Raw genomic sequence first — 15,795 nt, forward strand, 5'->3', positions numbered from 1 at the left:
TTTCATCTTCTAGTGTGTGCTGACTAGACCTTGTTAATGATGCTCTGTAAAACTGGGACATGTGGGTGTTAATTTACCAGAAAAAAAAAAATCTGCTAATCCTTTCATAACTTTATGAGAAGGCAAAAAATGAACCACCTAAAATTAAAGCTTCAGTTTTTCTCTTTAAAAGGTTAATTTATTGTGCAACTTCCAAAGATAAAAAATAAAGTGCTTTGAAATCTATCCTTATATTTTGAAGATTTAATGAACTTATCACTGGCAATCAAAGGCAATCTATAGTCTGTCGCTCCAGTAAACCCACTATTTGTGAATCTGTGTTTCCTATTGAACTCATACTTTAAATGTTGAAATAGAGAACTGTGCTTTTTCTGAATGACACCAGATTTACAGCATAACCCACACTATTTGTGCACCTGAGATCTTATTGAATGTGAGCAGAACTGATGATGCTGAATTTTTCCAATCAGAAATGAAGCCTAGCTGCATCCAGCCCCTCTGATCTCTGAGGACTAGCTGGGAAGTAAGATTGTTTATTTCTGAAAAATTTCTGTACCCTAAACAAAACAGTATGCTGCATCATCTGGACTCTCAGGATGTCATTAACCTGTTAAAGGTCTTTCATAGACAAGACATACATGTTTTAAAGGCTGTCTTTTTCTTCTTTCTCCTCCTACTAGAAAGCCCCCAAAAGCTTGTGTCTTGAATTTTTTACTTCACTCTAGGCAAAGTAGCATGACTTCTAAAGCCACTGGCAAATGCCAAAAGTTGATTTTTAGATGTGGGATAATGACTAAAAAAAGTTCTGGAAATGAAAGACTTCTGATTTCTTGGAAAAAGCTACATCTTTCCAAGTTAAATACAAACCTTGGGCTCATGTGCTTGAGTCGGTGCCAGTCCCATTCCCTGTGGTGCTTCCAGAGGCCTTGTCTATACCCAGAAAGATCAGCTGGCAATTAAAAGGAAGCAAACAAACCAAGAATACACATTTCATACCCAGAGTATGAAAAATGATGTACATAACTTTAGTTGAAAACTGTTTCAAACTTCATTTTTTCACAGAGGCTGTCTTGGCAAGTAGACTCAGAAAAAGGTATGTTAAAGAATTTTCAAGCACAAAACAAAAGGTATATGTGGTGTTTTATCTACAAAACTGATATGGTTTTCTTGTTGAAAACTTAGCAAAACATTCCCCACAAATAACAGAATTAAAGCTTCATTAATATTTATAGGGATTCTTGGTGCAATGTTACCATTTAATTGGCAACATTAGTATACACTTTTTCTATTGTTTTCAATGACTGTATGAGAAACAAGACTACTGAGTATACTAAAAATAAGGCATAATGTTGTTTTGATAAACTAGGTGTTTCTTCAAAAGAAAGGTAAATTTGGTGTGTTTCCAGTCCACATTAAATTCCATCAAGCTGGCTAAGTGGGAATTCCACATCATCCTGTAGGTGATGTGGAAATGGTAAGGTTTACCATAACTTTGGAGTATGGCTGATATTATTAGGGGCTGGAACATCTCTCCCTTAAGGAGAGTCTGAGAGAGCTGGGACTGTTTAGCCACAATAGAGTGGTAGGAACTAGAATATATTTAGGGTACCTTCCAACTCTAGACAGCCTATGAATCTCTGGTTCTATGGTTCCATGATGTGTAAGAGCTGGAACTAGCTGAGGACGCAGTCAACGTGCAAGGTTTGTTTGCTGCCCCTGTGTCACCAATTGTGACACAGCAGAACTCACCACAGGCTCCAGCAGAGCCTGCTGCCTGTGCCTTACGAGCAGGTCCCTGGAATGCCGGCATGGATACGCAGCACTCTCTGAAGGGCTTTGCTTTGCTGTTAACGACATCAGGGCACTTAGGATCATGAGCAATTGCCTTCCTTCTCTGGTTGCCTCGTTGCCTGGAATAATCATCATTTGTGGCCTGATTGCTTTGTTCTGCATTGTGATTTTCGACCCCACACCTGCTCGTGGGCAAACGAGGACTGTTAAGTTCAGAGAGCCAGAAAAGATTGAATGTGGTATCTGTAATGCAATTGCCAAACCAAATGCACCTCAAGAAGACGTTGAATTTGATTCAGATGGTTTGGTATTCAAGGTGGAGAAGGAGATCAGTCCTGACTCCATTGTGGTGAGTAGCAGGATTTTTATTATTACTATTTTATCTTTGCCATCATAATGATCAATTTTCTTTTATTTGATTGTTGCTGTTCCATGCTCAGTTTAAAGTGGAATTTAACTCTATTTTTAATTCATCTTGAAATGTAGGAAAAACAAGGGGATCCCTTTACAGAAAGTAGTGGAAATTAATAATATTAATATAACTTATTTGTAAAAACTATGAGCTGATATTGAGAAGTACTTAAAGATGTCATATACTGTTTATAGATTAAGCCTTTGCAAATAGTTCATTAGCTTTGAATTCAAAATTAGTATTTGTATGTCTCTGAATATGAAGGCAGGCCTGACAAGTCAGTTTGTGTGTTTAAAGGAAATATATTTATAGCAGATGAAAACAGTCAGTGCTACTCTCTTGTATTTCTATATGCATATATACATACACTTACAAATTTATACGTGTGTATTTATATGTTAGAACATGGGTTTTTTAGATATAGAATTTAATATATTTTTAATGCTTGAGGAGACAGGTTTATCTGATCCTTCTAAGCATCCTTCCATAAATTTGCCATATTTTTCATCCTTTTATTCTAGTTGTTCTCTGTATGTTACTAGTTTATGGCTGGGAAAAAAAAAGTGTGCTGATGTTTGTATTGTCAATATTTTGTTCAAATTTGTATTGTCAACAGTATAAATCTTAAAAAAAAAAGGTACTATTTATGTTTATGGAAAAGTCTACAGCTTTTTCAATGCAAATTCATTTGGACATCATCCATCTGGCACCATAGGTTGTATCATCTGTTGATCTGGTTCCTTCTTGCTCAGAGTTTCATATAATGGAAAGAATGCAAATCTGTAAATATTTACATATACATACATATGCACAGACACACATATATATATGCATATATATAATAGTATATAGATAGATAGATATACTATACATATATATCTATATACACATATACATATATGTAGTAGGTACTGGGGTCCAGCAGTACTGGTCAATTTTTAAACATCACTGTTTTATGTGATGTTAGGGCAGAGGACACAGAGGAGCAGGCAATTCCCAAAGGTTGGAAGTCAAGCAGACAAGGCAGAAGGCATTACTTATGGCACAGAAGCCACTGTTTCATACTGGTTTCAGAGATGGTTGCATTCTGCCATGTGCATAATGAAGCTGTCTTATCTTAATGGTCTAACAGTGTGTAAACTTTGAATAGCTATCATTTGTAGGTAATGGTATTTTCTATAATGATGCACTGTAAAAGATAATGATGAAGTTAAATCTTTTCACTTTTAGAACCATTTGTGTTAATGTAAGTCCTTTAGACAAACAATAGAAATACTTTTTCTGGTCCATTTGAAACTGCTGAGTACATTATGAAAATGAATAGGAGAAAATTATCAGCAGCAGTAGATGGTAACTTTGGAAAACAATCTGAATTTTCTGTGTTTATATTGCACAGAACTCTGTAGATAAAAGAAGGGGGAAATAGCCTGGCATAATGAAAGTGGGAATAGCTTGTTTACTGGTACACATTGCCTAAACATTTTCCTGAGAATTGCCGAGCCTACAAGAGCTCCTTCTGGTCTTTATAGGTTTTTTGTATGTGTGAAACCAGATATGATAGAAATCCTGTTGTGGATTGGCTTTTTAGATGCTAGCACAGTATTAATTAAAGAAGGTAGAATATCTTTGAGCCAGCGATCAATCTGACATATTTTAGTTAAAAAAAATTGACGTAGGAAATATAACTGCTGTTACCAGTACTTACCAGACATTTGCCCACCGTTATAGAAATGAATGCTATTATTTCCTTTCCATTAGAACTGTAAATATGACTATGTTTTGAGAATCAGTACTGAATATCAGTAATGCTCTTTTTCTGGGCTGTTACTATCCAAATACTGAAATGAACCTCTTTTTTACTAAGACCTTAGATTTAATTAACTTAAGTTCATTCTTTTTAATTTATAAAGTGCCTGGAGGTCTTTCCAAAAGAGCGGTTTGTGCCTGGCAGCAAGGTATGGCAAGTACAACTGATGACTGATGGAAGACAGAAGTTCAGATGAGAAAAGTTATGTTTTGACTTTCCACTACTTGCAGAACACTTTATGGATCTCTCTGGAGATAATTTCTGGCAGTTCCCAGAAGAGAGGTGATGTGAGATTTACCACCACCAGTAAGAACAGAAAGTCCAAGCAGGCAGCAAAAGCTAAGCCAAGAAGGCAGCAAAAGTGACGTTAAAAAGAGAGAACCTACCCTATTTTCAGTTTGGCAACTTGCCCTTCTACAACCTTTAGTGCAAAGAACCTTCTCTCCTTTGTCACCTAAGAGCTATGCTTTGCGGGTGTGTTTCTCACTGCTTCATTAAAAATTCACTGTGTTTAACACTCATACTAGATGTTTGGGCTTTTTTATAGCTTTTTATATTTAAATGTGATACACTCACATTGTTGGTGTAATTGAAAACCAAATTCATTATTTTAACTACAGTACAGAGAAAACTATGGGGAAGTAAAGTATTTTATTTAACTTTTCCTTTTAAGAACTAGAAATACTGATAAAAAAAAAGGATTTTCTCTTAGTGTTAAGAAATCAAAGTCTCCTTCTATTAATTGATGCCTGGACAAAAATTCTAATCTTGACAAATTAGAAGGCTGGGAATTCATCAGCACATGAAGTTTAACAGGGCAAGTGCCAGATCCTGCACCTGGCATGGGGCAACCTGGGGTGTGCATAAAGACTGAGGAATGAGATGCCGGAAAGCAGCACTGCAGGAAGGGACCTGGGGGTCCTGGTTGATGGCAAGCTGAACATGAGCCAGGAGTGCCCTGGCCGCCAGGAGGGATAACCCTGTCCTGGGGGCATCACGCACAGCATGGCCAGCCAGGCAAGGGAGGGGATTGTCCTGCTCTGCTCTGCTCTGGGGCAGCCTCACCTCAGTCCTGGGGGCAGTTTTGGGCGCCATAATATAAAATAGTCAAAATGGTATTAGGGAGCATCCATAGGAGAGCAACAAAGATAGTGAAGAGTCTGAAGAGGAAGCCATATGAAAAGTAGCTAAGGTCACTTGGATTTTTCAGTCTAGGGAAGAGGATACTGAGAATTAACTTTACAAGTTCTTCATTAGGGGAAGCAAAGGCACTGATTTTTTCTGTCTGGTGACCAGGATCCCTCAGGATCTGAGGGAACAACATGAAGCTGAGCCAGGGGTCATATAAGTTGGATATGAAGAAAAGGTTCTTCACCCAAAGGGTGAAGATCTCTCAGTGAGCTCTGGAACAGACTCCCCAGCAAAGTGGTCACAGCACCAAGCCTGCCAGACTTGAGAAGCATTTGGACAATGTTCTCAGGTACATAGGATGACCCTTGGGGTTGTCCTTTGCAAGGCCAGGATTTGAATTGCGATGATTCTTTTGAGTTCCTTCCAACTTGGGATATTTTATTATTCATGTAAGATACACATGCGTTAGCTCTGGGTTTTTCCCACTGTAGCAGGATTATATTTTTTTGGTGACAGATAGAGGTCCAAGGAGTGTATGCATGCTGTTTGCTGTGGAGTGGCACTATCTTTTATTCTATTATCAGGACCCATAAAATTTTTACAAAACTACATGTTAATGTATCTTTAAAAAGTAGTTTTTTTTCTTTGAGTTTTTTCTAAGTATCACAGAAGGATTTTCACATCCTTTAAAGGTTTGAAAGGTTCTTGTATGAGCTTTCAGATTCCAACTTTTGCGAAAGGAAAAATCCATGCCAGGAACATGAAAGGATTCTTGATTAAAAATCTCATTTTAAAAATAAAGGTCTTCTCAGATGTCTGGGAAAGATGCTATTACAGTTATTTTTTTTTTTCCAATAATCCCTGGGGAAATGCTAGTCCAGATTGATTGCTAGGTTATTTAAGTTCCTGAGCTATTAAAATAGTGTAGAATAGATACTGCTCTGCAATTATATTCACATTTGTTTCCCTTTAAATTTAAATATTTTTCAAATATTAAGTATTAATACTGAACTACTGAATGAATTAATAGTGAAATAATGAATTACTTTGTTCCTCCAGAAACATTTTGAAACTCAGTGAAGATCATGTATGCAAAAATCTAAACAAGTATTTTAAAACCATTAAAATCAGTACAGACCATTTAAAAAAATTATTCACTTCAGTCTCAGAGTGAAGTTAAATGAGGAATTTCACATTGCATTCTTTCATTTTTATGTTTGATCCAAGTTATTAAGTCTTCTTAGACCTGTGGTGACTACCTTGTCAACACTTTACCACCTCTCTTTTCTGTAGCTGGAGAAATACTGCTTTGAAAGTCTTCCCCCAGTGCCCCAACCTACTCAGTTTCAGTCATTCACTTCTCTTCCAGCAACCTTTAGATTCCTGACAGGTGTCTTGGTATGTCATTATCTTTAAATTCCTCCTTTTCCATTTCTTTCGTTTACAATTCTTACTTTTTGCCAGAAACTGTCAAGAAAAATAAATTGTCCAATAATAGAATCATAAAATTGCTAAGTTTGGCAAAGACCTCTAAGATAATTTAGTCCAACCATTAACTTCACGCTGCCTGTTCCTAAGAATCACATTATTATTGTTATTAAAGTTTTGCACTTGGTATGCTGCAAAAGCTCAAATTTTTTTTTTTTTTTGGTAGTTGGTTGGTGGTTTGTTTGTTTGTTTTAGTTTGTGTTGTTTTGACTTTTTTTCCCTAAGATATCTTTACTTAGGTATGCAAAAGTTTTGAAACTTTCTGAGCTGCACACAGACTTCAGTATAACACTTGTCTCAGAAGTATACAATATAGTAGGTAAAACACCTTCTTAATTCTTTTTATGTGAAAAAATGAATCCCATGCTGACTCCATAATTGCTTTTGTGAACTTAAAAGTATTTTTGGGGGGAGGTGGGTGGAAATGTGAAGAGATGAGAGGTGGTTGTCAGTTCTAGCAATGAATGATCAAAAACTCTTTCCCACTGAAAGATAAGGAAGAGGTGATGCCGTCTCCTCCATTGTGCTGTCTGACATACTAACCTGATTTGCTCGTGACTAACACTGCAGCAATAGAAAATTAATCACTGGTAGCTGAATATCTTGTTCATTCATCAAGATGTGGTATGCAGAGACAGCCATTTTGGACTGTTTACTGTCTAGGAATAATAATATCTTAGAAAAAATAGTACTTTTTACCGCAATTCTAGTATAGTTACCCAATATTAAAAAAATAATAATGATAAGTGTTGGTTAACCATGTTTGGAAATGGCCCCAGGGAAAATATAAGCTAGACTTTAAGGACTCTTCTTTCAAGAACAAAGATTACAAAGTTTTTAAAGCGACCTATTTTGCTCTGGTAATGTGTCAATGTTTCCCTCAGAGACTTCATGCCTCACTTTGCTTTCTTTCTCATTCATCCAGTAAATGTAGAGATGAACATATAATGATGTATATATTATACATATACATAAATAAATAATTACATATGTCATAAAGCCTTTTATAAGAATCTGAAAATACCTTGATGTGGGTAATTTTAATAATTTTATGGTAGTTACACCTTCCTCTCTGATTATGAGTGATATTTTTTTTTTGTTACAATAGATTATTAAAATATTGAAGAGGTTGATCTAATGAAAAAGAAACAGTGATTGAATTCTAGATGGGATCTGATGTGTTAAATATCAGACAACTAATTCATAATGTCAAAGACCAACACTAGTAATAGAAAGAACAATCACTGAATAAAAATTAACCTGTGCTAAGAGAGCAAAACTGGGTCTATTGCTTTACAAACTTCCCAGAACTGGCACATCCAAATTTAGCCTCATTTACTATATCTGATCCACAGAAAAATATTCTTAATCATATGTGTGTTTAATTAGAATCAAATAGTTTCAGAGAGGTTTTCAGCTTGGCATGTTTGCAGAACCCAGGACTTGGACTTTTCCTCCTATCACAAGTTATCAAACTGTGATAACTCTGACTTGGCTCATACACAATGCAAAAACTGCCCTCTTTCCCCTTTGTCCCTTACTTACTGTCCTCAAGCTTGACAGCTGGAACTTTGCCAGGATGCTAACAATCTGTGCAGCTCTAAGAGGAACAGCAAGATTACTTACAACCTAAATGGCAAGCTTCACCAGGACAAAGCCACTATCAGGGCTGTTAGAACTTGAAAGCTTTGGTTTCCCTACAAAGTATTTCATTATTTTACAGAGGACTTTTTTGTTATCTTTCTCTGATCAATATTTTGTCTTATTCTCAAAGTATTTAAAAATTGAGAAAAGAACTTTTAATTTTTTTTGTTATTGTTTTAATCTTTAATAACTTCACTATTGTCAGTTGAGTTTTTTTAGTGCTCTTTCTTACAAGAAAACAGAAACAACTTAGATAAATTTTTTACTTTGACCTTTATAATTTATTTTTAAGGCTTACAGGTGCCAGAGAGAGGTACATGTTATGTTGAGTCTCTTGAAGGCGGGGTGGCTCTGCAGAGAATATCCTGTGCGGTCTAAGAGCTGGATTCAATGATCCCTGTGGGTCCCTTCCAGCTCAGCACATTTGACCATTCTGTGATTAACCCCTGGTACAGGGGCATTATCTCTTCTATTAGACAGCTGAAGAATGGTTCAGTAAAATTAACTAGCAGCAATTACACAGTCATGATATGGATTTGGGCAGTTAAAGCATTTGAGTGGGGTCACTTCATAAACTTTTTCTCATCACACATCTGCATTTTTGCTCAATTCATTAAATATCACATAATTTTACTCTTTCATGGAAAAATAGTTTCATCTGAATTCACCCAAATTATTTTGTTAATGTGTTTCCTGTCAAATGAGTTGAAAAAAATGTAGAATCTCCTTCTATATCTCTGGAATTTGTAAATCTGGAATGGATATCAAAGATACTAAAGAACTTCGATAATGCAGGAACACTACTGATTTTACTGCTATCACTTTTTTTTTTTTTTTTGTCCTAGTCATTTTTATTCCATTTCTCTGTATCCTTCCCTAAGTCTCAGAAAGTAAGATGGTAGAAGGGGCAACCTTCAGGAAACACATCTCTGAAACAATCAACCACTCAGCTTCTCTCCCACTGTGGCTCTTCTGGAATAAATGAGGTGAGTTCATGTCTTCTTAGGTCTGTTACCTCACTTCATTTTAAGGTGATTTGATAGATCTACCACTATCCTACCTGGGGCAGGTAGGATGTTGGGGATCCTAAAGGAACCTGGTACCCTCCAGGATTCCAGGACTTCCTGGGTATCACAAGGGCAGGACTGGACATTAGCATACAAGAAAATAACATCACACAGAAATTTTATTGTTGTGGTGCTCCTAACAGAGATTGTCAGTTTAAATGTTTTTGTTATTAGTTATCCCAAAACAAAACTTTGGGGTGTAGAAAACCTGACATTTTGAACAGGATATTGTTCCCAAGTTTTGGTATCAGACGCACTTATGTGCTGAGAGCACTGGCAACGCTTAAAGAAAATAATTATTCCAGTTATTTTTTTTCATTCTGGAGAGCAGCATTCAGAGTTGTAACATGTAATTTCATTTTGAAACTTGATTATCAAACTCTGAGGTCTGAATTTTTTGTTTGTGATAACTAAGGTTGGTAAATTGCACATTAATTCAGCTTTCACAGTTATTCACACCTTGGGTAAAGATCAAATCATGTTGTTCTTACAAAACCTGTGATAAAATAAATTTCTAGTTTTTCAGTTTTAACAAAACCTATAAGAGATTGCAATATAAATCGCAATAGGATATACAGAATAAATAGAATAAAACTTTCCTACTGCTTCTTGAATTTGTTGAATGGAATTATCCTTTATCTGAAAAAAAATAAATGGGATGCAAAACACATCACAGCTCTCCCCATGGATATGCTTTTGGCCAGTGCCTTTTCTTTTTCAGTCATACATCAGTCTGCCTTAGGGTTTGATTAACAATGACTTATAGGAGTTTGCAAGGTGAAAAGAAGAGTCTTTCACTTATTGAACTTAATGGGAACTTTTTGCCAGAGTTAAAGAAGTTTTTAAAAAGATCTTTCCTTCTGTAAAGTTTTAATTGTTTCTGTCCACAACACAAACCTGGCTGAAAGACATAATTATGGGTAAGGTACCACTGTGTAGTTTTATGATTCTGTACAATGGTATTTTTAAATGATAGTTCAAACTAATACTGGAGTTATTTATTTAAATGTCTTCCTTTGGTGTGTCACACTATTATAAGTAACATTAATATTCAAACATAATGCATTATATTTAATTCTACTACAGGGATAAAACATTATAAAGACTGAGTTAAAAAGGTTTGCCACTTGTCCTGCTCTGTGCTACTGTGAGTGCATTTTCAAGTACATGGCTGTACAGTGACCCACATATCCTTGCATGTGTTCACTGGGATTCCAGTCAGGGAAAATTATCTTTACATTGCAGTTGGGGAAATTGAAGTACAAAGCACTGTGACACAATGAATATGGCACAGCAGAATTTAATTTTGAATGTTTGTCTAACCTTTGTTACATTTCCATTAAAAAACAAACAAAAGAAAATTAACCCCCCAAAACCACCAGGAGCTGTCCTCACACAAATAGGACAGAGTGTGGACATTGTCAGCCACCATGGGAAGCAATTGGAAAGCAGGCATTTTAATAGGATGCTGGAAGAGCTGCGCTCAAAACTAAAAGTAGTTTTGGGCTGCAGTTTCATCTGGCTTGATTTTGAACACATTTTTGAGAGAAAGGAAACATTTTTTTAAGCTTGGCAGCTGTCATGAAGCTCACATGTGGCTGCTGACTGATTTGAGGAAGATGAAAATTCGTAGACACGGTACACCATTAGAAATGACAGTGAGTCAGTCTGTAAGCTCTGGTTTCTGGCCACTTAACATTTGAGGCAGAATTCTTATTCTTATACTTTCTCTCAGAAAACATAATTTATCATCCTGGTTTTTTAAAAGTTTTTTGCATAAAATAAGTAGAAGCAAAGTGTACATTATTAAGAACAAGCCAGTTCAGAACTTAGAATTTTTCAACTCATAGAACTGAGTGATAAAAGCAAGTTAAATTAAGCAGAAAATGCTGCTAATAATTTGGGCCATGTAGACTTGATGAAATTAATAAAGTTGAAATAATCTGAAGGCCTTTAGATTCTGAGCAGGAGCTTTATTTTCCCCATGATAAGCCATCGTTTCCCTTAAATGTAATTAACCTTACTCGATCACATTTGGTTGCAGCTTAGTTACACCACTAACATTAACTTGTGAACATCTGGAACAATTATTCCTTCTTTTAGGCTGATCACAGTGGGTAGCACAAACTGAAGGGAGGTGTTACTAAGGACACCAAGCAGTATTGATTATATACTCTACATATGATTCCAGAAGCAAGTGGGAGGACTTCATTGCCATAGTCTTCTACCGCAATAAGCAAACAGAATTTAGATTTCATTGTTGGCAAGGGAATTAGCCGGAAATGTAAAGCCCACTAGGCTGTAAGAAGGCTATTAGTAATCTAAAGTGAAATCTTGGTATTAATTTAATTAAAATATTTTATCCTACTGTTCTAATCTAAGGTACTCCTTTATCTTAGATAATGTGCATTGTTCTGAATATCTGCCTCTCCCACACTCTTCCCTTTACAAAATGACAATGATAAAGATAGGAAAAGTTCAGAGAAGGACAAAAAACAATTCAGAGGATGACCAAATAGATGGAATATATTTCTATGAGGAATAGGTTGGAAATATAGGACCCTTTGCTTAGAAAAGAAATAGTGTAAGAAACTACATAATGACCTGTAAAAACATACACATCATGGCAAAGATGCAGCTCAAAATTTCTTCTGGTAAAAGACCAAGGAGCCAGATGAAACTGTTGAGAGTCATATGCAAAAGGAACTAAAGGAAATGATTCAGTCCATGATAGGTAGGCGAGCTACAGAGCTCCATGACATGACATGAGGTGACTGTTAAATGGGTGCAAAAAGACATTGGGCAAATCAATGAAATCCAAAAATACTATAAATTTCAAGCATATATATTTTCAGAATAAGTACCTGACCTGAAAATATTGGAGCCTATGAGGAGTTCTGGAAAGCATTGCTGCCCATTTGCCTGGTCCTATTTTCCCCTGACATCTGTTCTTGACCACCATGTTAGATAAGAAATATTAAGCAGAGGGACTTCGCTTGGATGCAGCAAGTCATTCCCATTTCAAAATATTATTCCTTCTGCAATAAGTATTTTTGGGACTAGAAAACTATAAAAAAACACTACAATCATAGAATGTCCTGCATTGAAAGGCCCCAAAAGGATCATCAAAGTCCAGCTGCTGGTCCTGCACAGGACATTGACAAGAATCACACCATGTGCCTGAGAGGATTGTCCAAACACTTGTACTGAGCCAGGCTTGGTGCTTTAACCATTTCCCTAGGGAGCCTGTTCCATTTCCCAACACCCTGTGGGCCAAGAACCTTCTCCTATTATCCAACCTAAGCCTCCCCTGACACAAATTTGGGTCGATCCTTGAGGTCCTGTCACTGGTCACTACAGAGACAGATCAGTGTCTGCCCCTCCTCTCCCCCTCATGAGGACACTGTAGACAGCAATGAGATCTCACCTCAGCCTCCTCTTCTACAGGATGAGCAGGCCAAGTGACCTCAGCTTCCCCTCAAGGCTTTTGGCACCTTTGTTGTCCTCCTTAGGAGACTCTCTGATTGTTGAATATCTTTCTGATATTGTGCTGACCACAGCTGCACACAATATTCAAGGGGAGGCTGCCCCAGTGCAGAGCAGAGCAGAGCAGAGGAGGACAATCCCCTCCCCAGGACAGGGTCGGCCCTCCTGGCTGCCGGGGCACTGCTGACTTATGTTCAGCTTGCCTTAGACCAGGACACCCAGGTCCCTTCCTGAGACTAGGGAAAACAAAGCTCTGGGAACACTGCCTCAGTACTCCTGTAAGGTTGCCAGGTTACCACGTGCTTCATTATCTGCACACAGACACACTTGCACTTGTGCAAGAGGGGGGAAAATCGATCATCAGACTTGAAATGCTAATCCAACAGCTTTCCAAAGTACAATTGAGCAGCAATTATTATTAATTTAATACTTCAGGTAAATTAAAGGACTGTGAACTGAGTCAGTATCACAATTTTTTGTGCCTTATTAGTAATGAGGAGCAAGCTTAAATCAAATGTATAAGGCTTAAATATGGCATTGTTTTCTGAGACATCTCAGCTTAGGACATCACTGGAAAAAGAATTGTTGAGAGAAGTTGTCCACTCATTATTATTGAAGAATCAAAACCTCCATTTCATATATCCATCCACCTGATACCTTCTTCCCCACCTCTACCATGTGCTGTCTTTGAGACTTTAAAGGACAAATTTTTTTTTCAGAATGTTCTCTGACTCAGAGAGTGCCTGCTAGGTCACACAACCAGCCTGGGTAACATGCTGAAAGAAATGTGGGGGTTTTTTCCCCTTGAAATCTTCACAGCATTCCAGAACATAGAGTATGATTCATTCTTCACTTTGCAAATTTTAATTAGACAGGCCCTTGCTATCTAATGATGAGTTTTACTCTTCCTGCTACAATTCATCCTTGCTGATGCCTTGCATTCATGGAAATCTCCTTATAAGCCTTCTGTGTTTCACATCTGGTTAACTGCCATGATGTAAGGCCCAGCTGGGCACCAGAGCTGCTCCCCACACCCTCCTTCCCTGGTGGGATGGGGAGTAGAATCAAAAAGAACTTACAAACTATAGGTTAAGAACAATTTAATAATTGAGATAAAATTAAAAAAAAAAAACAGCAACAGTTATAATAAAAAGGGAGATAACACACACACACACACACATGCACACGCACACCAAAAGAGGGATAAATAAACTCCAAGAGAGAAAAGCCATACACATACAATCAACCAGCACCTGGAGACTGATGCCAGGTCCATCCCAAGCACTGATCAATCAGTAGTTCCTGGCCATTCTTCACAGTTTATGTACTAAACATGACATTCTCTGGCATGGAATATCTCTTTGGCCAGTTTGGGTCATCTGTCCTGTCCGTGTTCCCTCCCAGCTTCTTGTCCACCTGCTCACTGCAGAACATGGGAAAAGTCCTGGACTTAGAGCAAGCACTACCTAGCAACAACAAAGCATAAGTGTGTCATCATTATACTAAATCCAAAACATAACCATGTACCAGTCACTAGAACAAACCCTTAATTCCAGGTGAAACCAGGACATTAACTCAAAGCAACAAGAAAAAAATTCAGCTTTGGATGTGAATCTAAATTCTGAAAATTTGGGCACATTTAGAAGCGATGTCATTTCAAATGAAAGCATGCAGATCAACATCTCACTGCAACAAAAGAATCTCTTCTTGAAGATGTGGAGTTGATTTCAGAAATGAAGATTTTGGCATTAAGAAGAAGCTATTCATTTCAGGCTGACTACAATAAATTGGTTCAGAATGAGCATTTATTACTTCTGGGAATAGGAAGCACTTTGTATTTATACAAGGCCTGAATGAATGTTTCTCCCTTCCTGAAGACACAGCACCAAAAGAAAAAAATAAGTTAAAGCAAGAAACTCACTGTTCTCTTTTTGCCAAGGATTTGTGACTGATTACAAGTAATACCTTGTTTCAGATTCTCTTGCAGCCTGCAATGCCTTCCAGGATGAAGCAAGTATATGCAAGAAGAAAGGCAGGGGGCATCGTGTGCCAATCATTCTGGCTGACACAGCTACTTTATGGCAACTTCTCCCAGTGCATTTTCCATTATAGGTATCTGAAAAGGCAGAGGAAAGGTATCCAAGCGCTGTGAAAATGAGAACACTGGGGACATCCGTGATTCCAGTTCACTGTGATTTTTGTGTGCATTTGTACTCTCAAGTAACTGTCTAACAAACCTGATGTAAATTAATTTTTCACTCATTAAAATGTTGGCGTAATATTGAAAGGATGACAAATCAGAGACCATATATATTTTGTTTTCTCTCAACTATCTCCTGATGAGTACTTTTGTACTCTTCCTCCTTTCATGATTAACAAATATATGTTTTTATTATAGGGTATTATCTCCTGGGGAAAGAAAGAGACGTTGTTATTATTAGGAGACATTTTGCAAAGTGGAAAAAAAAAGTTCTGATAATCTAGAAGAAAAATAAAATATACCTGGCATGCCTTGCTGCATACAGAAATAGGATTGCACTGGGTACTTTTGAGTACCTGCAAGTTGCAAATAATACTGGAAGTTTTACCTAGGAAACCCAGTGTGCATATATACATAAAGATATCCTTCTATAGCAGCTGCTGGAATGGGTGGAAGGTATATTAGTTTTACATTCCAATGAGATTTTTTATTGGAATTTTCAGTACTGCTTGTGGATCAGTTGTACGTAAAATATTTAGATCTGTTATTTTAGGGTGCTAAATTTTTAATACAATGTATCAGTTGCCAAAGATTTTATGCTATTTCAGTGGTGATTGAACATTACTTGAGATAATAATCCATAATTTTAAGGCTGACTTGAAGTAAATATTTCTGTAATGGTTCATTTTATATGGACTATTGAAGAGGAGAAAGCACAGTTTTGTGTTTTTTTATATAGAAACATTGCAATCTTAACTAACATAGCTTT

The sequence above is a fragment of the Zonotrichia albicollis genome, chromosome 5 (genome assembly GCF_047830755.1).
Source record: "Zonotrichia albicollis isolate bZonAlb1 chromosome 5, bZonAlb1.hap1, whole genome shotgun sequence".
NCBI lineage: Eukaryota > Metazoa > Chordata > Aves > Passeriformes > Passerellidae > Zonotrichia > Zonotrichia albicollis.